The sequence below is a fragment of the Pongo abelii genome, chromosome 2 (genome assembly GCF_028885655.2).
Source record: "Pongo abelii isolate AG06213 chromosome 2, NHGRI_mPonAbe1-v2.0_pri, whole genome shotgun sequence".
NCBI classification, from domain to species: domain Eukaryota; kingdom Metazoa; phylum Chordata; class Mammalia; order Primates; family Hominidae; genus Pongo; species Pongo abelii.
This window is the reverse complement of record NC_085928.1, coordinates 166,788,872-166,814,795: the sequence shown is the minus strand read 5'-3', so window position 1 is coordinate 166,814,795 and position 25,924 is coordinate 166,788,872. Positions and strand designations below refer to the sequence as shown.

At 45.0% G+C, this 25,924-nt stretch overlaps 1 long non-coding RNA gene across 5 annotated transcripts; it reads right to left on the bottom strand.

Moving 5' to 3' along the window:
* Positions 1 to 695: 695 nt before the first annotated feature.
* Positions 696 to 21,520, bottom strand: LOC103890284 (uncharacterized). 5 transcript variants are annotated; one of them, XR_010139275.1, is made up of 6 exons: positions 20,343 to 21,520; positions 13,917 to 15,431; positions 3,584 to 3,682; positions 3,180 to 3,238; positions 2,410 to 2,480; positions 696 to 2,195 (listed from the first exon to the last, which is right to left on the bottom strand). It is a non-coding gene; the product is annotated as an uncharacterized LOC103890284 (long non-coding RNA). The 5 variants fall into 5 exon arrangements; XR_010139273.1 differs by lacking the exon at positions 3,180 to 3,238; XR_010139276.1 differs by lacking the exon at positions 3,180 to 3,238 and having other exon boundaries at positions 696 to 2,192.
* Between the last annotated feature and the right edge of the window lie 4,404 nt (positions 21,521 to 25,924).

The following is a 25,924-nucleotide window of genomic DNA, read 5'->3' as shown; positions in this document are numbered from 1 at the left end:
GTTGTTGTTTTTTAATTTTACTTTAAGTTCTGGGATACATGTGCAGAACGTGCAGGTTTGTTACATAGGTATACATGTGCCATGGTGGTTTGCTGCACCTATTAACCCTTCATCTAGATTGTAAGTCCCACAAGTATTAGGTACTGGTCCTAATGGTCTCCCTCCCCTTGTCCTCCACCCCCTGACAGGCCCCGGTGTGTGATGTTCCTGCCCTGTGTCCATGTGTTCTCATGGTTCAGCTCCCACTTATGAGTGAAAACATGCGATGTTTGGTTTTCTGTTCCTGTGTTAGTTTGCTGAGAATGATGGTTTCCAGCTTCATCCATGTCCCTGCAAAGAACATGAACTCATTCTTTTTTATGGCTGCATAGTATTCCATGGTGTATATGGGCCACATTTTCTTTATACACTCTGTCATTGATGGGCATTTGGGTTGGCTCCCATCTTTAAAACAACAAAGAAATGCTATAAGAGCCAGGCCATTGGGGGTACAAGTGAAGTTGAATTATCTTCATGTTATAAACATAAAAAATTAGACCCAGAACTTGAAAGAGGTCTTAGAAATAATTTACTGACTTTATGTTTCAATGAACAGTCTGAGGCCTCAGTCATACTGATAGTAAGTATGACTAGCTACCACTTACTGATCTCCTACTCAGAATCCAGCACTGGGTAAGGATCATGTAATGGTTTGCCAGGGCTGCTGTAACAAAGCACTGCAAACTGGGTGGCTTAAACAACAGAAATGTATTGTCTCACATGTTCAAGATCAAGGTGTCGGCAGGGTTGGCTCCTTCTGAGGGCTGGCAGGGAAGGATCTGTTCCATGCCCCTCCCTCCCAGCTTCTAGCAGTTTGCTAACAACCTTTGGCATGTTGAGCTTGTAGAAGTGTCACCCTGAGCTCTGCCTTCATCTTCACGTGGTGCTCTCCCTGTGTGCATGCCTGCCTCTGCGTCCAAATTTCTCCTTGTTATAAGGACACCAGTCACTTGGGATTAGGGTCCACCCTAATGACTTCATCTTAACTAATTATATCTGCAATGACTCTATTTCTATATAAGGTTCTATTCTGAGGTACTAAGGTTAAGACCTCAACATATGAATTCTGGAGGACACAATTCAACCCAGAAGTCTACCTTGTATTGGGTCCTCACGGCAAGGCTGCAAACCCTCGGAGGTTGGTAGCCCAGTCCCACCTCCCATGAGCTAATGAATGTGGGTAGGTTGTTTAACCTCCTTGTGCCTCAGTTTCTTCATCTGTAAGATGGGGATAACACAGGCCCACAATTTTGAAATGTTAAAAGCTCCAAAATATGAAAAAATGTATTTATAACTCATTTGGCAGCAAAACCTGACCTGAAACAAGCACATTGACTAAAAGTATCCTTGTGTCTTGAGTTGACGCAAGGGTACTTACAGTCTTTACTTATGCAACATATATATGTGTCACTACAGAAACTAGAACCATTAGTATGTTTCATAACAGGATGCTGTTGCAGATGCCATGAGGTGTTATAAAGCCTATGGTACATATACTGTATATCTTTCTCAAATCCCCAAGTTCTGACATGCCAAGCACTGCTGGTCCCCAGCAAGGGTTTGAATAAGGGACTGTGGCTCTTCAGTTTATCTATCACAGGGTTATAATGAGGATTAAATGACTTAGTATTTGTACAGTGCATAGACTATTACCTGGCACATAGTAAGCACTGTATACATATTTGTTAAATAAAATAACAATAGCTGTCTTGTCTAAAGTAACTCAGGTGGAAGGCTAGGGAGGAAGGTTCTTTGAGACTTTGAGTGCAGGAATGCCTGACACCAGAAGCTGTGCTGCCTGTGCGTGTCATGCTGCCTCTGCGACTCCAGGTTTGGGGCTCATGTCCTTTGGTTCACAAACCAGCCTTGTTTATACAATAGTTTGAAGCAATCTCTGCCTTCTGAGATGATTATTAAGTGAAATCAGCCTTCTGTTTGTGTTCGTTAGCTTCGCTGCCATAACAAAATACCACAGACTGGGTGACTTAAACAACAGAAATTTATTTTCTCATAATTCTGGAGGCCAGAAACCTGAGATCAAATTGTCTGCAGGGTTGGTTTCTTTGAAGGGCTCTCTCTGTGGCTTGCAGGTGGCTGTCTTCTCCCTCTGTGTTCATATGGTCTTCCCTCTGTGTGCATCTGTGTCCTAATCTCTTCTTATAAGGACACCAGTTATACTGCATTAGAGCCCACCCTAATGACCTCATTTTAACTTAATTACTTCTTTAAAGGCCCTGTTTCCAAATACAGTCACATTCTGAGGTGCTAGGGGTTAGGGCGTCAATATATGCATGGCGGCGGGGGGGAGGTGAAGGGGACACAGTCCAGCCTATAACACTATATTTAGAAACTAGATAAATTATCACTCACAGCAGATGAATCCCATATGCTTGCTGGCTTGTTTCTGCCCCAGCATTTTTCAAAGTGTTGTCCAGGACCACCTGCAATCGAATCACTTGGGCTTTTAATAAAAATAAGTCTGCTCCAAGCCCTTGAGTCAGAATCTGGGGCAGAGGAGCACAGGGCCCAGGGATAAAGCCTACTTGTGTTTTACATTCATACAAAGATTTGGCTTAATTAAAGGGACTTGGGAAAAGGCAGGTAGTGAGGTATGCCACTCCCCCAACTCCCACTGCACCCCCACAGCCACTGTAGCCCCCCAGGTAAGGGCAGCCGAAAGAAGAGCACGAGGGAGGGAGTCAGGCAAGTGTGAGTCTGAGCAGGGAGCGCCGTGCATCTGGGGCCTCCTCTAGTGTGGCTCACCGGAGGGCCACGAGAGAAGCTCTTTTCCACTCAAAGCTTGCCTCCCAGTACCAATGAATGCCCCCACCCTCACCCCTTTCAGTAGATACAGGGGACTTTGCAGTGTAGATGCCAGGAGAGGCCAAAGGGGAGGCCGCCTACCCAGAAATGCCTGTGTTCCACAGCCTGACAAAGATTCTAGTCATTTCTCTTGGGCAGCATTCCCCTACCCCTAACCTCCAGCTCCTGGCAGAACTCAAAGATCCCCCTGCCCCTCAGAATGGTGGAAGACCTGCGCCTTGAAATAATGTTTAAGAGACAGGAAATAGTGGCATTTTTCCCAAGCCAAATGCTGAATCAGGGAGCAGAGGTTGAGGCAGGTTCACATAGTCACTGACTCTGCTCCAAAGCTTCCTGCGATGTGGGTAAGCCGGTGGGTCATTTGGCTTCCTGCAAGCTGATGTACGGGAAACAGGATTGTCATACACATGGGTACAGCCTTTGAATCACGTCCCAGACAACCAACGTGAGCCCTCTAGAGTGGGTGTCTGCTGCAGGTGTACGTGTGTGTGCACACCCATGTTCCACGCCTGTGTTAGGGTGGCCACCAGCCTCTCATGTCAAAAATTCCAGCAAAACAGCTGGTGAGTGGGACTCTAAATGATAGTGATTTTCCTAGCACCATGACAACAGGACACCATCAAAGCTAATGGCGCTAATCCATCCCTCGTCTTTCTCTGCTGGTTCCGGCTTAGATTTTGTTTCTTAAAATACTTGCCTGGCTGGCAAGGGAGTGACTCACCTGCACCAGGACTGAACAGAACAGGCAGGAGGTGCTTTCTTCTGAAGAGCTGTCAAGAGCCAATACAGCACCTGAGGTCTTTCATTTCACACGTTGTTCCTGTCAAGGAGGAGACATTCTTACTCTCTTGTCAAAGTTGGAGTTGCCAAAGAAAGAAAAGTGGTTAGAATGTGTCAAACTATGGCATTTGTATTAAACAGAGTTTGAGGAAACCAGGCAGCTTTGACTGAGAATCTCTTCCTCGTCTTCCATCCAGTGCAAGATAGGCCACATTTTTACAGAGAACTGTCAAAAAGGAAAGTTCACATTAGAGTCATTCAGCTCCATGTGGGTCCTCTGGTGGCATCTCTCTCAGTGTCTAATCCTAATTGTTAGGACTCCATGAATCCTGAGTACTTCAATGATTTAAGAACTCTTCCAAAGCTGGTAATTTGGAAATTGCATTGTTAGTAAATATGAATTAACAAAAAAGCAAAGTCAAGAATTTTATTGGCAATGAAACTATGTTTACTGGTCATCTCTTAATTCCATTTGAATTCCACAGGCCATAAACTGTGGTATATTGCAAAATACCCTGAAGTCAGACGTGGATTCACATCCTAGATTTGCTGCTTATTAATTGTGTGACTTTAGCCAAGTTACTTAGCCTCTCTGAGTGTCCATTTCCTCAACTATCAAAGTGGGAATGATACCATTTCCCAAATTATATTGCAGTGAATATAACAAGAGATCATGAGTGTGAGAGATGGTAGTACAGAGGCTGTCTCATAAATGCTCATGTCTTTTCCTGTCTCTTGTTTTTTTCTGTAACTTAAATGAGCATCATTTCTAGCTAACTAATGTTTTAATGTTGACACATTTCAGTAGATGGCTTTCCATACTTTTAGAATGTCATAAATAATTCTCCAACAAGTAGAAATGACTGGGATACAAACCCTGAGACCAGCAGTTGCCAAAGTCACAAGAGGTGATTTGCATGGTCCAGACAGTGATGCAGGAGCAAAGCCTCCGTTTTGACTTTCAGAGATTTGGGAGCAGTGAGGTGCAGTGCCCTTTGGAAAGGTCAGTAGAAATGCTCTGTGAAATGTGAAAAGCTGGGTGCCAGCTCAAGGGGTGCCAGGTGAGGTCCCACTGGAAACCTGCTTCCTCCATCCCTGCCTCCCTGTCCTCAGCAGCACCCTTTCATTTTCTAGTTAGATCGGCTCAGGTCCCAGCTGACTCCTGGATGTCCAGCCACAGACATTTGTCTTTGTCTCCAGCACTTTGAGTCAGAACCACAGGTTTTTGTATTTGCTGTGGTTTTTTTTTTTTTTTTTCTGTCATTATTGTATTTGTTTTGGTCTTAGTTTTCTACCAGACTTTAATGGAAAGAGACCAGGTTTGAGTCCAGCTGCACCCCTTATTAGCTGGGTTATTAAGGACAAGTCACTTCACCTCTTTGAAATGCAATCTTCTGATTTATATATGGGGATCCTACATTATTAAGTTGTTGCAAGTGCTAACGTGGCTAAAATTCACACTGAAGTATTTTGTAAACTGTAAAGTGCTGAGAAGAAAAGACAATTTCAAACCTCTCTTAGCATGTATACTTTACTGGAACATATACATGCTCAAAGATATGTGTTAAGTTACTTTTTGATTAAAGATATTTGCTACAAGAATGTTGTCCAATCCCCAAACACACCAGGAGACGTTCTGAGAATTCTGCAATGGTTCCAGTGGGTTCCCTGGGTGGTTTGTGAGGGAATTTGCCATTTACTGTGTATTTGCCATGTCCAGGCTCATGCTTGGGAACACCCCGTTTGTTTGATTCCCATGAGGTAGGTATTAGCCAAGTTTCCCCCACCAGGTGTGATGGTTAATTTTGTGTCGACCACAATGGGTTAAGGGGCATCCAGATAGATGATAAAACAATATTTCTGGGTTGTCTGTGAGGGTGTTTCTGGAAGAGATTAGCATTTGAATCAGTGGACTAAGTATAGGAGATCACCCCCACCAATGCAGGTGGGCAGCATCCAACTAGCCCTCAGCCTCCACAAAGAGGTGGAGGAAAGGTGAATTTGCTCTCCCTTCTGGAGCCAGGACATTATCTTCTTTCGCCTCCAACACCAGAATTCGAGGTTCTTGGGCCTTCCAACTCTGGGACTTGCATAAGCTGCGTTCTCTACATAAGCTGTCACCTGCGTTCTCAGACCTTGGGCCTCTGACTGGGAGTTACAGCATCGGCTCCCCTGGTTCTGAGGCTTTCAGTATCAGACTGAATTATACCCCCAGCTGTCCTGGTTCTCCAGCTTGCAGACTGCATATCACGGAATTTCTCGAGCCAATTGCATGAGCCAATTCCCGTAATAGATCCCCTTCTACATATATGTATATGTCCTATTGGTTCTGTTTCTCTAGAGAACCCCGTGTGATACACTACGCATGCACAAATAAAGTCACATCAAGACTAATAATCCAAATGTTAGTTTGTTACCACCATTTCTCACTTTGAACCTAGCTCCCTGCAAAGCACCTTCTACCCTGCACTTTTGGGGAGTTCCTGGGGTAGGAGGTCTTATATGTGCTCATCAGTAAATCAATGCCCAGGCACTGTCCCTTTCTCTGCTCTGCCATCTCACTCTGGTAAAGTTGCTCTGTGGATTGGCAAGTGGAAAAGATGCCTTTTTCTCTCTTATGTTCATTTATAGGAGTTTCATCTCAGTGACCCTGTACTCCAGTGTCTTATGAAGCACTAACAAATAGTCCCTTTAGCTTTTAGTGACAACTCTGCCCAGGAATCAGACATGGGTCTGATATGGGGTAGGGTGAAGGATGGGGTTCCACCCCTGTTACTACAGTGTACTCAAAACTACTCCTTCCTCCAGTATGATGCTTCGCCTCTTGGTGCGCCCACTGTGCGCGGCTCCCTGCATTTCCTCAAGAAGGGAGTTTTCCCAGATCCCTGTAGGGTTTCCCCACTAGTCCACTAGATGTGACGGAATCCTAGCACAGACTCCAGATTGCACATTACCACTATACAGGTGAGGAAACGAAGGCTCAGAGGGTAAAGAAACTTACCCAAGGTCACACACTCAACAGGTGACAGTCAAGAGCCAAACTCAGAGCAAAGTCCAAATCCCACGTTCTTTCTGACCAAAATCCTGCGATCAAAGTGGCAACATGACACATTGTTCTGACGCTGGTATTCATACAGGAAGGCAGACTGTGCTGGCCACTCTTTACTAGACATACTTTTCTCCTCCCCAGGGGTTTATTTAAGTCTCTTTCTGCTTGGTTTCCACTGAGAATTATACTCTGGGCACGAAAAACGGGGATTCCTTGCCATTTCACCTTCCTTCCCATTCCTAGCTGCCCTCCCAGTGAACTTACAGTTTATTTCATTGTTACTTGGTTTATGGTTAAAAGAACTGTGGTGGGGCCAGGCACGGTGGCTCATGCCTATAATCCCAGAACTTTGGGAGGCTGGGGAGGGCGGATCACAAGGTCTGGAGTTCAAGACTAGCCTGGCCAATATGGTGAAACCCCATCTTTACTAAAAATACAAAAATTAGCCAGGTGTGGTGGCGCACGCCTGTAGTCCCAACTACTCAGGAGGCTGAGCCAGAAGAGTCGCTTGAACCAGGGAGTTGGAAGTTGCAGTGAGCGGAGATCATGCCACTGCATTCCAGCCTGGGGGACAGAGCGAGACTCCATCTCTCTAAAAAAAAAAAAAAAAAAAAAAAGGAAAAGAACTGTGGTGCTTACACAGATGACAGAACAAGCAAGTCCTGGCTACTGCAAAGATACACCTGAGCCAGTGTTAGTAGATCTGAGAAAAACACATATTCCTTGACTTGATTCCAAAGCCCCTGCAACCTGGTCATCCTATACCAACCCTCTGTTCCAGCCTAAAGGTCTACACGTGACCCTAAGTTCTCTTTGCTCTCCTCCCAGCTGTAGCCTGATGCCCACAAAAGATGGGGCCTGCACCCCATGTGCTCACTCCTCCTAGCCCATTCCAGCGATGTGGCATCTACGCTCCATTCTGATTCTCTTGGTCAGGGCCTTGACCTTCTCTCTTGGCCTTGCCAAATCTTTCCTTTAGGGAGCTGGATGCTCTTCTTCCCCAGAAGACATTGCCTGGGGACCTGACTACATCTAAACAAACCTTCCCATCATTTCCAGAACAAAGGACTGTTACCTTCCCAGGCATGCCCTCTCAACTGCTTCAGACTCTGGCTGTACCAGCTCCACTCACCACATAATAAAACTCTTGGGGTATGAAGGAGGATGCACACCACCCTGTCTTGGCTCCAACTGGCCACTTCCAGGAAACTCTGGGATTAGGTGGCTGGCCACTTTCTTTGCAGGGCTCCTAATGCATCACCAGCCACAGTTGTTGGTGCTCAGGTAACTGAGGGAGCTATCTTCAGTTTAGACTTCTTAAAGACCCCATTTCATATTACATAACCCTCAACCTACAATCCCTGCTTTCCCATTTCCTGTTTCCTTTCTCTCCATAGCATTAATCAGCATTTTGATACACAATATATATCAAAATGTATAGCTTACTTCAGGAGTAAGCTCCTTGAGGTTTGAGTCTGCTTTGCTTGAGCAGTGTCTGGTAGGTGCCCAGTGACTGACTGCTGAATGCATGACTGGAATGACCATGACCTTGAACATCAGCACCAGAGTACACATACTGAGGTGTTGGGAGACCAGGAATTCTTGTTCTCTTCTGTCACAGAGCTCAGCTGTCAAAGATTTCCAAACTTCCTCCATCTCAGCCACAGCAATAAATGGTCTACAAGTTCATTCTCGGCACTGCACTGGGCACCATGGGAAATGCAAACCCTTCAGGCAGCTTAGCACCCCAACTCGTCTCTGAGCCATCATCCCCTGGAAAACGAACTGTTCCTCTTTCAAGCCCTCATTATGCCCTTATACCCCCAGCATACAGCTCTGTGTTCTCCATCTGTCTCCATTCTTCCCAGACATGAGCCTGTCTTACTCATCTTCACATACCCAGTGCCCAGCACAGTGCGGAGAAGCTATGAAGGGTGTGATAAATATTTGATGCTTAAATGAATACCTGGGATCCCACATGCAGAGAAAGCCAGCCCCTTCTGAATTAATTATGTGACTCAGACACTAGGGGATGATGAGTTTATTTCCTTTATTATGATTAATACTTTTTTTCCCAAAGAGTTTTTCAATTCTGAGATTTTTTTTTCTTTTTTTTATTTCTTTATTATTATTATTATTATTATTATTATACTTTACGTTTTATGGTACATGTGCGCAATGTGCAAGTAATATTTACAATATATAAAACTTAAATCAATTCTGAGATTTAAGTTTTATATATTGTAAATATCAAGATATCCTTTATGAAATAATACTCTTTCCAAAAGACAGCATAAATTTTGGAGTAAAATTGATGACTATGTTTCCTTTTTCTAGACTTTAAATATCTCCTTTTACTTAGGGCTGATTTTAAAATCATGTGGATTTAAAAATTTATGTGGAAGTGTTTTGTGACATTGAAAATAAGAGTCTGTGAAGAAAAGCTGATGCTGCCTTTACTATCTCTTTGTATCTGGAATAATTAACTTTTGTTTATTATAAAAACCTTTTTTAAAAATAGGCAATAAATTAATTGTGCAGTTCATCTTGGATTTAGGAGAAGTTGATTCTATGTTTTTTTTTCTTTCTTTTTGTAGAGACAGAGTCTTTCTCTGTCACTGGACTGCAGTGGTGCAATCATAGCTCACTGCAGCCCCTAACTCCTGGGCTCAAGCAATCCTCCTGCCTCAGCCTCTCAAGTAGCTGGGATTTCAGGTGTGAGCCACCATGCCCAACAAGAAGGTGATTCTTAAAAAAGAGAAAATAATACACAGAGAAAAAGTAAAACAGTTGTTGTCTTCACATCAATAAAAAGGGAGACTGAGCATTTCCTAAGTGGAACTATTTATAGCTTATACCAAGCTTTAAACTATACTAGATATTTAGTTGATTATATTTCCCAACTCTAATTATTAAAATTAATCAGTGTGGGAAGACAATTTAAGAGGGAAAAATAAATCTGCTTTATGATTTTCAAAGTTAGTTTTCTACACTGATCGATGTATGAATAAGTGCTCAGGTGCCAATTCATTTCCTGCCATGGAGATACCGTGCTTTCTGAGTTTTAGAGAGTTAAACTCCAGAAGGCAATAGTGGTTCTATCTGTTGTGCTTGCCTACCCGACATTCATTACCCCATTTTTCTGCTCACAGCCTTTTGATTTTCTTTAGGGGAGCCACCTCTCACTCCACTTTCAGTTCATGACGCTACGAATAGTCATGTGACCTGGGCTTGGACAATCAGGGCTTGGTTCAGAGATGAGTACATTACCAAAGCTAAGCCAGTGTGAGCCTGACTGGGATTTTGCAGGCACTATTAAGAAAGAGATTCTTTGCCCTTTGGTATGCTGATGCTTGGAGCTTCTGCCTGAGAGTGAAACTAACACAAAGAAAGCAGACAGATGGTAAATTCAACTCATACCGCAACTTGGATGTGCCAATAAAATATAATTTCTCTAGTTTGTCCATAACCAGTCTGGTCCTTCACTAGTTAGGGTTTAAATCTTGATTCAATCCAATAATTCAATATCCCCATTGAGAATATGCTCGCTTTCTCAGATGTCTTCCTCTTTCTCCTTCTCCTCCCATAAAGATGCCATCTGGATGCATGGCCAATATTCAACAGGTACATGGCATTATGGCTGCCCTCATTGATAAAATACTAAAATATGCATGGAGCAGTTGGTAAACAGGTTCTGCCCTGAAGTCCCTGCTCCTCATAATCCATCAGCTAAAGGGTTAACTCTGGACATAGTAAGACACCTCCATTTTTACTCCTCAGCGCCTGAGCCTGTAAGGATTTTTAAATGTTTTGATCATCATCCATGTAGGGTGTGCTGGGGTGGAGGTAGTATGGTGGTGTGTGTCTTTTCTGTGTCCTCATGGTGTTGAGAGGAAGGGAACTCTTGTTCTTATACTGGTCCTTGAGCATAGCTGTCTTGTATGTGATTATTTTGAGACAACATCCACTTTTTGTCTGTCCTGGGTGCACTGCAAGCCTCTGATGTGGGGGTCTGTGGATGGGGAGCTTGTGTCCATCTGGGGTGATCTGAGGCAGTGCTCCCAAAGGTGTTCCCTGACTGGCCTAGCTCCTTCTCTGCTTTTCCTGCTGCTACAGACTCTGACTTCTGTCCATGACTTCCTATCAACCCTGGTCCCAGGGGTCTCCTCGGCAGCCCAAACCACTGAGTCACCTCACTACAATGATCACCTCTGGCAAGCTGGCTACAGGCTTTCTGCTATGTCTGGGTAGAATCTAGGCTTCATAGGGACCTGACACAGCTTGAAAAGTCCATAGCAGGGCCTGCTGCCACCCGACCAACACTGGGCTCTTCCTCTCATAATTCTGGAGGGGGCATGGGGGAACGATCTCCCTCTGCCTTTGTGGTTAAGCTGTACTTTTCCAATACAATCTCTCCGCTCAGGCCTCTTGTTTATTCTGCTGCTTCTGTCCTCTGATAATCCCCACTTTCTCCTGGTCTAGACCTTTCGAATATAAAACCCTAAGGTTTAGTCTACCAAGCTCAGTTCTTGACTCTCTGAAGAGGAAGGTAATGGAATGTACAGGATATTTTCTCAAGGTAAGGGCTTGAATTACATGGCTATTGCCTTGCTACAAAATTTATTTTTGAATGCCAGAAGCTAAGTGTTATGTTTTCTTTCTCTTTGCATACTTTCTGGAAAGAACTTTCATCTCTTCCTAGGCAGATAAATGCCTTGAGTAGACTAAGTTCATATGCTTTGAAAGGCAAAAGAGAAAAGTACATTGATAATTTCAAAACATTATGCCTATCATACATGACAACACCTGTAAAGCACCTGAAATCTAACTGGGCCTAAAGCCAGTCTACCCAGTTTTTAGCAAACCCGTGGATCCTGTGGTTAGAGCTGGGTTTCAGTCACTTGCTACCCATAGTCCTGACTGACATGGTAATAACAGTATCCATTTCACATTATTTGAATAGCACTGGGCACAGCTCCACACGCAAATGGGGCTGATTAAATGCATTTAATGGTAAGATTACTGCCAGGGTTAGATCCTGACACAGATAAAACTTGCTTAAAGAGCTCCCCAAGTCCATTTCTAAACCTCCCATGTACATTTCTTCCTTTCCAGTGGTAGAAAAAAAGAATCAAGGAAGAGGATCCCTTCCTTTGGGTTATCTGGGGCCAGAATCCCCTCTTCTGCCACTCACCCTGTGGTGGTGCTGGGGGTTGTACTGAGACTCCAAGTTATTTCTCCTTGCTGACGCCTCCTGCTTCCCCTTTCCTATAAGCTTGTTCCAGTTTCCCATAGTTGCAAAAACAAAACACAACAAATAAAACAAAACAACAATGAATAAAGGAAACTCTTCCTGCCTCCCCTTTTAGCTGTAACTTCCTCCTCCCTGCCTAACCAACTCTCTTGAAGCAGTGGTTTATACCCACTACCCCTGCCTCTTCTCTTCTTTGACTCCATTTTGCTTCTAACCTAGTGTGATTTGGTTTCTGCCCTCACATCCCCACTAAAACCAATGTCTCACAAGTAATCAATGACTTCCTCATTGTCAAATACAACAGACACATTCCGGTGCTCATTTGCTTGACATCTCTGTGGCATTTCCCACTCCTGACCACTTCTTCATCCTGGGGAGTCTTGATGTGAACTGCTTGATGCCACTTTTTTCTGGTTTTCTTTCCATTTCTCCATCTGTTCCTCAGGATCTCTTATTTGATCCTTAGGAGCTGGTATCTGTCAGGTTTGGGTTTCATGCTTTCATAATCTTTTCATTCTGCCTGCTCTTCTGGGCCATCCCAGCCCTGCCCTGGCTTCAGTGACCATCTTTAAGTTGTCTGTTCCCCAGTGGGCACCTCCAGGCCTCTCTCCTGTGCTTGGAACTCATGTTCCTAACTCTTCCTGGAGGTCTTCACCTGGATGTCCTACAGCCACATCAAACCCATGTTCAAAACATGCCATCTTCCTCTCAGGTCAATTTCTGTTCCTCTACTTGCAATCACAGTAAATGGTATCAACATCCATGAAGCTGTGCAAAGAACCCGAGAATCCTCCCGGATTTCTATTTCCTTTCCCCTTTCCCTGCCTACCGAGGCAGAACCTTGTACCTGGCGGTATATCAGATATCCACCCAGAGTAGTGTGTGTGAGTGGATGAATGAGCTATGGTGCTACAGAACACCATGGCTCCAACTTGAGTCTGAAACTTGATGTCATTTTGCCTTTTGCAGTTTTTCACTGCTTCTTCTTTAATATGAGGGGGCCCACCTAGATGATCTTCAGCTCTGAGATCTATGATCCACACTACTCCAATTTGACACCTTAGTCACTTATCCACTTAACTCCATTCCTTTTTCTTGTGCTTATCACACCTAGGTAAAGGGGAGGGGAACCCCTATGATAAAATGGGACTTAAAACTTCAATTATGCCAGCTTGCAGAACATATTTTCCCTGATAAGAGGTCCCAATGTCTCTCTGCAGCCACCTACCTTGAGTCACCGTGAGAATTGGAAAGGGAAACAGAAAGGGTGCATAGGAAGAGCGGGAGAAGCTGAAGGAGAGATTAACAGAAGCCATTTCCTCCTTTCTCTGTCATGCCAGATCCTCTGTCTGTGTGAGTCTCCCCAAGCGCTGCACACGGGAAAGCACCTTCCCTCTTGTTCCTCATGACTTCTGTCTGGAAACGAGTACCGTGACTGTCTCCTGAACGCCTACGTGCCTAGCACTTTCTACTTCTCAAAACATTGCACGAATATTTATTTGAGAGCCTTCCATGCGCAGGCACTGTGCTAAGCAATGTGCACCTTATCTCATTTAAATCCCACGACCCTAGCCTATTTTTATCTCCGTTTTGCAGACCAGAAAACTAGGGCATGGAGCGGTTAACTGCTTCACTAAGGCCATCCAACTAGTAGTGTGGTCCTGGAAATCATCATATCAAACCCAGGTCTGTCTGATTCTATGCCCAAATCCAGGGCAGCCGTGGCTACACTGCTTCTGACGTATTCGTGGTTATCTTTCGCTGCCACTCAAGACACTGAGTACACAGTATCTAGGCTTCTGATAAGTGCTCATTGAAGAAGTGCTTAAACCATGTCAATACGAGCTGGATCTGGTCCCAGCTGCCAGAATCCAGAAATGCAGCTTTGCCTTTCCCATCACCTCTTTGGGCCTCAATTTCCTCATCTGTAAACGGGAGGCATTATGCAAATGCCCTCGAAGGAGGCTGTACCTTTAACATTCTGTGGCTCTCTTCTAATGGCGCAGTGTCCCCAACGTGCTGCCAAGAAACTGCACTGACGGCAGGACCCAGCAGCTCAGTTCTCCTACGCGGCCTCAGCGGCACGGCTGACGCATGCGCCCTCGCCCTCCATCCTCCGCCCTCGGGCCCCAGCCTGGCGAGGAGGCAGCTCTTTTCTGCGCACGCGCAGGCCCTCGCCGCCGCCTGACCGCTGGATTGCCTGGCTCCAGGCGGGCGCGGCTGCCTCCCCCGATGCTGGGGAAATCAGTGCTCTCGACAGGGATAGGAGTCTGCCTGCCAGGAGCCATTCGGGGCCCACGGGGGAGCCGCCTGGCCCTCGTTAGGCAAGGTCCCTGGGAAAGCTGCCCCCCACAAGAGAGCGTGTTCCCGCCCGCGCGCTGGACGTGCCGGGGAGCACAGAGAGGCTCTTCCCGCTCGCAGCACAGATGGAAACGCTCTCGCTCTGCGGCCTGGGCTGGGAGGCAGGGGAGGGCCCCAGAGCCCTGCCAGCCCGCAAAGCTGGGAGGATTTTCCTCTCAAAAACGATACCGCTGATTAAACTGAAAACTTCTAAGGTCACGGAGGATGTTTATCCGGGCTGGGGCGGGGAATGGGAGGGCTGGAGGCGTCACCTGATGTTATAAGCTACTAAAAGGCAGCGGACTCTGGCCGGGAGGCAGGCGCTTCATTGCAGCTGAGGGATGAATACATAAACCTGGGCGGCTATTTTTACACTGGCTGAAACAGGGAGCGTGTGTGTGGCAGGGGAGAGGACGCAAGCAGCCCTCCCCCATTCATCCCCTGATCTTCCCCTTCCATCTGGAGAGTTACTCCTCAGAACCGAAGCATTTTTATTTTTATTTTTTGAAATCAGGGGAGGGAAAAGAATGCAGATCAAAACGGTTCCTAAATGGTAAAAATAAATGAGATAGCAGCATTCTGAATTTTCACGCCTTGGTACTCTCAGTCCTTCCTCCCCTTGTGTGCCGTCTTTTGAAGTCCAAGGTTGTCGGTCTGAGTTTGTCTTTTCCTGCTCAGGGAACATGGAATGGCTTCTGCAAGGTTTGGGCCTGCAGAGAGCTGGAGGAGACAGAGAAAAGAGGAGTCTTTCTGCCAAAAATGCATTCTCGAGCCCGGCGTGTGCCTGTGCACTGTTGAGTGTGACTTTGTTCTGTTAGGACTTAAAAGAAAGCTCTGCTTCTTTAAATAGGAATTTTCAGACCATGATAAGCACTGGGAAAGCAGAAGGTTGTCCAGGAAGGGTGGTTGCTTTGAATTTTCACCTGATTTAGACCCACTGGAGCCATTGCCTGTGCTTTCTTGTCAGAATAAATTTGGAGCTGAACTCACCATACCCAAGAGGGAGGCGTGCTGGGGAGAGGGCTGTGAGCTGTATGGGGAATTCTTGCTGACATCAAATCGTTTCAGATCACTCAATTTACTTTGATTTCATTCAACGTCATTTCATTTTCTTTCCAAGTCCTAAGAAGTCTGGAAAAGGAGACACTGAAAATAATTGCAAAACTTAAGGCATGAAATGAAATATCTCCTAAAATTAAAGTAAGGTTGTAGAGATTCACCATCTTAAGGATTTGCATAGATGACCTTTTAGCAATTTTTCATTTGAGAATTATGGAACTACAAACACACACACACACACACACACCCCCCAAAACCCCGCAAAAAGGGAGCTTCACCAAGAAGGGAAGTTTACCTGGAAAGCTCTTCATTCGATGTGTCATTTCTAAGATTCGCTAGATTGGAATGAGGATATAGAGTAGGCATGTGTGGGGTGGGCAAGAAGTGGGGCATAGGGGGAGTTTTAAATGTGTTTCATCCATGACTAATGTCTCCAACAACGGGGAATAAAACAAATTTTGCCTTTTGTAAAGGGAAATTGAAATTCAAAGTTGTGGAGAAACATTCCTACCCTGGGAGTCATGACAGCCTCCTAGGGTCCAGCACAGCCGGGCTCTTAGAAATTCACCTACTTCTTCCAAAGGCAGGTCAAAAGAAGGTGTTGCTTTATTGAGATAGTACAAATCAAGGACTCCTTCATAGCAGAAAACCCCCAAACACCTCTACTTATTTATGTGCCAGTAACTTCCAGCCAAGTTTGAGGAAAGGCCCAAATTATCATTATTATTGTTTGTTTTCATATATGTTTGTTTATTCTGTTTTGCTTTTTAAAACATAGCAGAACTTGTACGTCCAAATGTATGCACACTCTGAGAAAACTTTCAAACCACTATTTAAAAAGTGGGAGCAGGACCATTCCCTTACATCCCAGAGGACAATTCTAGGCTAGCCCCCTTTTCTATCCCTGACAAGTTTAAAGACAGTGTATCTCACCTGTGGGCAGGCCACTCCCTGTCCCCAGTTTCCTTCACTGGCCTGTCACTCTGTATCCATAGCAACTTAACTCAGGTCTGAAAATCAGGAAACCTGGATCGTGAAGAGGTTAGGTCTCCCGAGAGATTAAAATCAATAATCTGTCTTTTTAGATATTCTGTCAGAGATCATACTTATTTTTAAGAAGCAACATCTAAGCTGTCCGAGTTCAAAAATCACTTTCTTTTTCGTAATATAGCACAGGAGAAAGAGTTCCGGAAGTGGCAATTTAATTTGTATCTAATTTCAGCAAAATAATTGCAGACTGCTTCCAGCTTGAATGAGCAGTGAGGTATAGCTCCAAGTAGTTGCTTATTTTAGTAGCACTCCCTCAGGATGAATGCTAGCTATTTTCAGTTGCATGTGGGAAAACCAAAGGCACTGCCAAGCTGTGGCAAGTTGGCATCGTGTGTGAGCTGTCAACCAGGATACTTCCTTTCACTCAGATTCATTTCTAACTTGCAGTTGGCATGTGACCTTTTTCTTTATGCAATTTGGGGTCCTGAACACTTCCTTTCTCTGCCACCCTACCTTCCTACCGATCTCTACCCCCACAGGCAGCTTTTGGCTGAATCCATTTAATAATAACAGTGTGAGTGCCAAGTGGGTTGTATAAAATCCTTAGGGAGAGCTGTGAAATGAAGCACATTGTTCTTCAGGGCTCCTAGGGACCAGAATGTACCCATCAACAAAAACTAATATGCAATAAAATTATATGTCTTTCTCTATAATTTATGCAGAGTGGGATAATGCTGCAATGAGGCCATAAATAGCTCTTGGTATATGCTGTAGGCAGTCTCTAAAACAGGCCCCAATAATCATCACTTCCTGGTATTCTCTGTCTCACGTAACCTCTTCTTCAGTGTGGGCTGGATGGACCTGGTGCTTGGCTTTAAACAAATTGAATACAGCAAAAGTGATGGGATGTCACTTTCAAGATTGGATTACAAAATGTCCTCTCTCTTTCTAAGCCAACTGCCGCGTTGGGACCTGCCCCACGGAGATGCCTATGTGGCAAGGAACTGATGTCTCCAGCCAGCAGCCACAGGAGTGAACCTGGAAGTTCACCCTCCTTTGGTAGAACTTTGAGTTGACTTTGGTCCTAGCTGACATCTTGATTACAGCCTGTGAGACCCTGAGCCAGAGGACTGCTAAGTTACAATTGTGTTCCTGACCCATGAAAACTATACGATAACACATGTTGACTCTTTTAAGCGTCTCAGTTTTGGGGTAATTTGCTATGCAGCAATAGAAAACTAACACAGTATATTCCCTAAAGCAGACAGACCCTCCTGCTCCAGTAACCCCACCAGAGTTCTGTCTCCAGACTCACCTCCTGCTACAGCCTCTCTGTCATCCCTGGGGACACTTCTGGGGCACATCTTACTCTTAGGTATCTTTTTAGGAGCTATTTCTTTTGCTGAAACAACCAGCCACCTCTTCTTCACAAGATAAATTCCTGCTCATCCCTTGACACCTGGATCAGATGTGACCTCTGGAGAACCTTCCTAACTCAGCCAGGCAGAGCACCCACATCTGGCCTTGGGGTCTCCACAGCGCTTTGGTTCTGCCTGTGCTGCAGCATATCCCATGGCACTGTCCTTATTTGTAGGCCTGCTAGGCTGCAGCTCCAGGAGCACAGGAAATGTTTCTTCGTCTTTCAATCCCTAGTGCCTAGCACAGCACCGTGGTAAAACATCATTCTTGGAACGTCTTGCAGGAGCAGGGATCCCAGGCAGAAGAGAACATCTGGTAACTAGTTCCACTCTCACCTGATGCAGGGATCTTATTACAGCATCCTCGAAATGTTTGGAAGAAGACCACTTTGGGTAATTGGACTATATATATTATACACACACACACATAAATATATATTCCAATATTATATATTATATTATATTAAGCATCCAGTCAGCAGATTAAATGCTCCAGCAGCCAGCAGTGGTTTGAAGCTCTCTTGATCTGATCCCAGCCCCATGATCCATCATTTAAGGTCAGGGGGCTTGAAAGTTGACAGTCCTATAATTTGAGTTATCATCATTTCAATCCATGACCTTGAAGTTGATATGTCCCAGGTATCATGGACATGCTTTACTTCATTTTTAGAGCAAGCTAGAAAGAAACCATGAAGGCATCCCAAGGGACAAGTTAAAGGGACATCCTTTGGGACAAAGCTGAAAGAAAGGAAGGTTGTGCTTTTCTCTCAGATGGTGATCTAGCCCATGAAGGGAGGGGCTCATTGCAGGGCAAGGCTGTTGGAAGATCTTTCAGGAGTGGAATATGTTGTAAGCCTATCTAGCCCATCATCATTTTCCGCTCCATTGTTCCTCTCCTGGACCCCAACTTGCCTGCAGCAAATAGCTTCCTAACTGGTCTAATGACATTTAGTTATGACGTTTTCCAAGTTGTTCTCCACAGGGAGATCAAACTCTTTCTGAAATGCACATTGGATCACATCGCCTGTCCACTTCAACACTTCAGTGGCTCCCCGTGCATGGCCTTCCCCAGCCTGACTGAGAATCTCACCTCCTTGCTGTCTGCACTCATGTCACACTTGCCATCTTTCATGGCCTTGAATACACATGTGCAGCCCCACTCTAGGGGATGCCCAGGACCCACCGGGCTTAGTTAATCTTATTGTTCCTTCAGACTTTATTTCACTCATCATTTCCTCAGAGATTTCCCTGACGTCCCTTATTAACCAAATCCCCTCATTATATACCCAGGACCCCACTCATTGCAATGATGTAAATTTGTGTGGGTGTTTGATCAAGGTCCTCTCCTTTTGAAGGCAGGGACCATGCCTGCCTTTGCTGACCCTATATTCTTGGTACCTAGCATAACCTGGTAAAGAGCAAGGATTCAATCAGTATTTGTTGAATAAGTGAATGAATGAATGAATTAATTAATTATGGGTGCTCTTTGAGGGTACCTGGAGGAAAAACAGAAATGCGGGAAGAATGAGAATTTAATGGAACCCAAAGCTGGGGCATAGAAAAGTAATTTGAAGTATACCACCAACCTAAAATGACTTTTGGACTTTCTTTAGACTGAGTGTGAACAACATTTACAGTTAGATGTAACTCCATTCCCCCAAGCTACAGCAGCCTCAGGGAAAACCTAAGATTTCAAGCTGATTTCCAGAGCCTTTGGCTGCGCCTCCTACCCCTGCCACCCCATCCAGCCACACTAGCCCTCCCTCCCTTAGATGCTGATGCTGGCTCTCCTCTGGGGAGGGGAGGAATGGTTGAGTTGAGGGTGGATGACACCTCAGGCCCCCTTACTGAGAGTCTCCATGTGTTACTGCCACCCCTGCACAGCCCCCACAGCCTTTATCCCAGGCATGATCTGCTTGCTGCCCATGGCTCCCCTTTGCTCACAGGGCACCTGACGGCCACCATTGCTGTGACTGCCCTTTCTGGGGCCTCTACTCTTGTCGGTGGGGGATTTTTTTTTTCTACAAGTATGGAAAGCTTTTCAGCAAGCCACTGGTGGAGCAATTGATTCCCCTCTTCTTTCCCTTAGATGATTCCCACCCTTCCTTCATTGTCATCTCTCTTAGCAGTTTTGTAGCAGGCAAATAATTTTCCCTTATTTGTTCGAAAGTCTTAAATCTAGGAGTATAGGAACTGCTAATTGTTTTTATTTCCTAATTTCTGTTTCTTTCAGGGCTCAGGGAGGACTGACAGGACTAGAGTTGACAACCATTCATCCAACAAACATTTACTGCATGAGGAAGAGAGGTGATCAAGGCACTGCCCTTGTCCCCAGGAAGCTCGCCAGTGCATGGGACTGTGCAGGTGTCTTCACCTCTGGATTAGGCATTCGATGTCAGGCCACGGCTGAGCATCCATCCTCTCTATGCTAATTTTTTCCAAAAGTCAAGAGTTTGGAAGAACACTAATGTGTTTTTCTTCCAGCCTTTCCTACACAAATGACAACATCATTACCCTCAGCTTTTAAAGTGCAAGTCTGTACAGAGATCCCAGAGTCAAGGAGGGCGCCTGAGTCATTTGAAATAATTACCTTTTTTTTTCCTGCCTGAGTCTTGCATATCTGTGAATCAGCAATGTGGAAACTGGGCTTCAAAAAAATTAAGGGAGGCTTAAAGTGAGCAAAGCAGAGAAGAGCACTGGCAAGAGCTGAGCGCTGCCACAGCAGGATCATCATGCCGATCGTCATCTAAGGGAGCTCATGGTGCTGTCTGCCTCCTCTTAGCAACATCCACACAGGCTGGTACAGTCAGATCATTGTGACTTGGACAGGGATGAAAATACTCAGCTGACACCAATAGCTCCCAGCACAGCCAGGGTATTCTAGAGGTGTGTGGTGTCAGGACAGCCTGTGCGGCCTCATTTATTTACCTGAGTCATCTGAACAAAGCGGTGACTGGCTTTGCCTCACTCTGGCAAGAACTCGCAACAAAGCCAAAGCCTCTTCCTCCACGGCCTTTGCTCCTGCAGCACAAAACTGGCATCTTTTTAGCATCATAGACACTGTCACGTGGCAATCAATGACAGATTGCCCTTGTCCCATTGAAGGGACAGGGAAGGAACTGTCCCTTCCCTGGGCCACAAGCTCTTCAAGGCGGGAGCCTCAGCCCAGTTTCTTCCATGTCTCCAGCGTCCAGCACAGGGCCTGGATTCTAGCTGGTTTCTGATGAATAAAAGAATGGCTATAGAGATGTACTCTTCGAAACACAAGGGGCTTTTATAGTGGCAACATGTTCAATATCTCAGTACTGTATTGGTTCTTTACAGCTTGCAGGACCCAAAGAAGGAATGATTTTTGTTTCCCGGGAAAGGTGTACCTCGTGGGGGCACTGCTTAAGGGAAGGTGCCCATGGGCATCAAGGGAGGCACAGGTTGATCAAGGCCCCTGGAATTGAAATGGAGGTGTTCATCCTGCGGAGGCTCCGAACATCTGAGGCAGAGCCTCGATTCTCCAGGAAATTGACTTTGCCGGAGAACAAGGCTGGGGGAGGCAGGCTGTCCTAGGGGAGGAGTCGTATTTCAGCCCCACTGAGACCCCAAAGGTGCACTCCCATGCTTTACCCCGACTGTCCACCAGGGGGCAGGCAGAGGCAAGAGAAGAGGAAAGCGGGCGGCTGGTCAGGCCCAGCACATCCAGCCTGGCATCCCACACGCTGGGCTGCCTGACTCAGACAAAGCCAGGCCGCTCCTCCTGCCTGTTGTGGCCTCTGTGATTTTATATGGTTTGGCCTGTGACATCAGACACCACGCGACCATGGTAACCAAAGTATACAGCCTGGAGTGAATGTTAATAAACAGGAAAGAAACGATCCCTGGTGTCTTGCTTTACTCACCATTTGCGGTCTTGTTATCCACGCCTAATGTCTCCTTTATTACCACGAGCAATCGAGATGTACCTGAATTCAGCAACTTTTAAAAATGAAAAGCTAAACTGGGGAAATGTGAGTTGGTTTCCTTGTTTAACTAACTTTGAAAATAGTGCCATGAGTGACCACTGCCTCTTGATATCCTGCTCAACACTCCTCTTACCTACAAACATGTAATTTAAAGGGAAAATTATTTCCTTGATAATCCCCACATGCCTTCAAAAGTCATTTTCCCCAAAGAAACGTCAGGTGATGGGATCCCTTAATTGGTTAAAGTTTTTCCTAATATCCTCAAGGATTGAAGAAAAACAGCACACCTGTCTTCCTATACAAATTATCATCCTATACAAATTAGTGGGCCCAGAGGCCTAGATCTAAAACAAACTAGGACTGAGTATAAAGGAATAAATGTTTTACCAGGCCAGATCACAGAAGTGAAAATCTTTGTGTAGAGATGAGAGCTGCTTCATACGACATCAGAGAGTTTGAAGGTTATAGTTCTCCTGCCTACCAAGAATATCTGATTAGAAGCTTTTTAAACTTTGCCTTAGTGAAGTTAAAGACTCTTTAATAAATTGCATCTTTAATTAGAATAAGAACAAACCAATCATATTACATGAACCAATAGAGAATGATAAAACAGTCCTAAAAGAAATGGTTTTCTAATGGAATCAGGATTCATATGCAAACCTTTTCATGCTGCAGACTTTTTTGAAAAGGCCCGATTTCATTCCAATAGTATTCACAGCTGAGAAATATCTTTTAAAAATATAGCATGATATCAAGTTACTTTAATAGTTTGCAAAATGCTCTCAAGAATTACCTAAAAATATGCAGTTTCTGTGATACCATAGATGAGTTCATCTAAAATTGTTTGATCTTCAATTAAAAACATAAACACGCTTGGATATATTTGGACTCAGATATTGCCAGAGTTTCCAGATTTCATTGTTCAAAGGTATTTCATAAATATGAAAAAATGTGTTCAGAAGGCGTCCATCTGATTGGGTATTCAGGCTTACAAAGAAAGTAATTACAGGGGCAGAGACTGGGAGTCAGCCCTCATTCATCTCAATTCTCTCTCACATATCAGCATAGCTTGACCTTGATTTTTTAGATGCAAGTAAAGGACATTGATGTAATTCAAATAAATTAGTTTCTTTCAAATATCCTGAGGAGTCTGGAATCTGACATGACAGACTTGATGGACAAAAGCCTGAAGGAGAACCAACTCTGAAGTCGTCATAGTGGTTCTAAAAACAGTGTCTTTCCTTCCTATTGACCTAAATTTTCATCTTCTTTCTAGGGAACATTTGCTTGCCAGGTCCTTGGAAAAGGTCCACCTGTCGGCTTCTCCTCTCCCTTCCTTCTCTTCTGTGTTTGCGTCTTCCATTGAGATTCCCACCAGGGAATGTCGCTGCCGCCATGGCATCCTCTGGTCAGCTGAAGTGACCTTCAAACTTCCTTGCCTTTCTCTGAGGGCAGGGGCCTTGCTTCTCCCATTAACAAAGCACTTTCGGGCAACTTTTAGGTTTCTTCACGGTTGATTAAACTGTGTTTATTTAGGACCCTTCTCCTCTTTCTGTGTCCGGCTGCTGACCTTTCTGCTGGTTCATTGTTGGAGGAGAAGGCTCACAGGGCAGTCTATCTGACTGCTTGTTAGCAGCTTTGGTAAAGATTTTGTTCCTGGAAAATGTTTAGCCTGTTGAAATACTAGTGCATCTTCAAAGCATATGACATTTTGCTTGGATAGTGTTCAGAGTTGCTGTTACTGGGTAAGGCCAGAAGCATGTGAAAGAGAAAAACGTGAGGTAGCCTGTGAGCTATAACTGCTAGCATCTCCCTTGAACCTGGTGCATGTTGATCATCTTGCATGAAGCTCCATAAGGCTTCACTTGGTATGTTGTGGTTCTTTTTTTTTTTTTTTGAGCTGGAGTCTTGCTCTGTCCAGGCTGGAGTGCAGTGGCGCAATCATGGTTCACTGCAGCCTTGAACTCCTGGGCTCCTGAGCAGCTGGGACTATGGGTGCGTGCTGCCACACCCACAAAAAATTTTTTTTTAATTTTTATTTGTTTGGAAACAAGGGTTTCCTTATGTTGTCCAGGCTGGTCTTGAACTCTTAGCCTCAAGCAATCTTCCAGCCTCAGCCTCCCAAAGTGCTGCGATTACAGGCATGAGCCACCACTCTTGGAGATTCTTAATAAGAGTAGATGGACATGGTTTTGTTGCTTGGAAATGGGAATAAGAGAGAAAATGAGGCACAGAAAGTTTTGTTGAGTGGCCAAAAGATAAGCCAGGACAAACACCTTAAGCCAGAATTCCATTTTTGGAGATTCTTGTCTGTAGGACAGCGAACACCCCTGCTGCCACCCTGCCCTAGGTTCTCAGGCAGGCTCTGCTCCCCAGTAGCCCCCACACTCCGAGGTCCAGCCAAATGCCAGTTCCACCACATGCAGACATTAGTTCTTTCTCTAAGCACCATGACATGTACTTGCTATACCTCTCAGAATGGAATTTTTGTGTTTTGCTTATTTGTGTGTGAATCTTATCACACTGGCTTGATTGCAAGTGCTTGGAGTGTGAAATGTACCTCTGCATTCCCAGAAGCATGTGGTACATATTTTAGTGAAAGCAAATGGATAAATGGAGGTGCAGATTGATGCTGTCCCTAGTTCTTCTCTTTAATGCCACCTACTCACTTGGATAACTTGCCCTCCCCATTCCTCACACTATGCTCAGCTCCCAGCTTCTGCAATTGGTTTGGCCTTACTCTGTAGTTTGGTTATTTGTCCATCTCACCTTTATATCTCTGCCTAGTCATTGTTACCCATCTTAGATGATAAACTCTTAGGGGACTGAGGTTCCACTTAACTCCCTTTGTCTACCACTTGACAAAAACACAGGGCATGACTAAACACTTAATGGACTTCAGAAGATGATACTTATAATCAGAGAAGTGAATCACTAAAGCTGATTGTCCATCCTCTCAGAATGAAGGTTAAATGGTTCAGGACTTTGTGAAGTTCTTAGTCACCATTGCCCCCTTCCTCATTGTGAATCTTCCCCTATACATTTTGTTTAGCTGCAGGCTAAACTAAGAATAATATTTTCTTATTCTTAGAAAATAAGATTAGAAGACTGCTTCTAAAGGCCAGGTTTCTTAACAGCAGCATGTTGACATCTTGGGTTGGATAATTCTGTCGTGGGGGCTGTCGTGAGCGTTGCTGGACATTTTGCAGCATTTCTGGTCTCTACCCATAGATGCCAGTAGCATGCCCCACCATTTTTAGACATTGCCAGAAGTCCCTAGGGTGGGGTGGGGGAGCAAAGCCCCTGGTTGAGAGCTACTGCTTTAAGGGATAAAGGTGGAAGAGGGAAGCCATGGAGGAAAGGAAATGATGGTCATAACTAGGTGTTCTTCTTCTCTTTGGAGGTTTTTGTTTTTTTTTTTTAAAAATGAAAGCAGCATGGTGTTCTGCTCTGACAATTGGGAGAGGAGAGTCTTCCAAATGCATTTAAATTATACAGCATTTCACCACTTTGCCCTTTTCCTCCCCTTAGGGGCTATTTTTTTTTCACCATTACCACTAGGTTGGACCTGCTTTCTGTGGCTTGATCCCATCTTGTTTTAGGAATAGCTTTCTGGAAGCTCTGACGGGCACATGATGACTTGCTGGGAGAGGCACCAGCGGGCTGCTTTGCTGTCCCAGGGCCCGGACACTGCCCTCATGAGGATACTGTGTTTAGGACTCTGCTTCTCCATTTTGCTGATCTGGGAACTAGATTTTTTTTTCTTTTCCCTATGAATTAGTAAGCCACTGGGAGCAATAATTCACCAAAACTGGACTCACCAGACACTGGGCTGCACACCAGACTATTACAGTATTGCTTTAAAATGCATATCCCCAGAGCCCTCACCCGGAGTTGGAACGTGGGCAAGCAGCATGAAATGTGGCCCAGAGTGCACGTAGGGCCCCAGGCCAGCAGGCCCCAGCCCTGGCCCTGGTGTCTGGCCCTTTCTGTCTCAGCTGCCAAGGGGATGACCTCTGTGGCCAGGAGAGGGTGGGGCAGAGAAAAAGCTGGGATTTAAGAGAAGAGTGAGAGCTTAAAGATGTGCACGATCTTTAGAAATAATTTGCGGTGTCTGCTTCAGTGAATGTTGGTGTCCCAAGGCAGAGTGCCAGTTGTTTCCGGTGGACACCTTTCCAGAGTGGCCTTCGGTTATCAGGATGACTGAAGAACTGTAGTA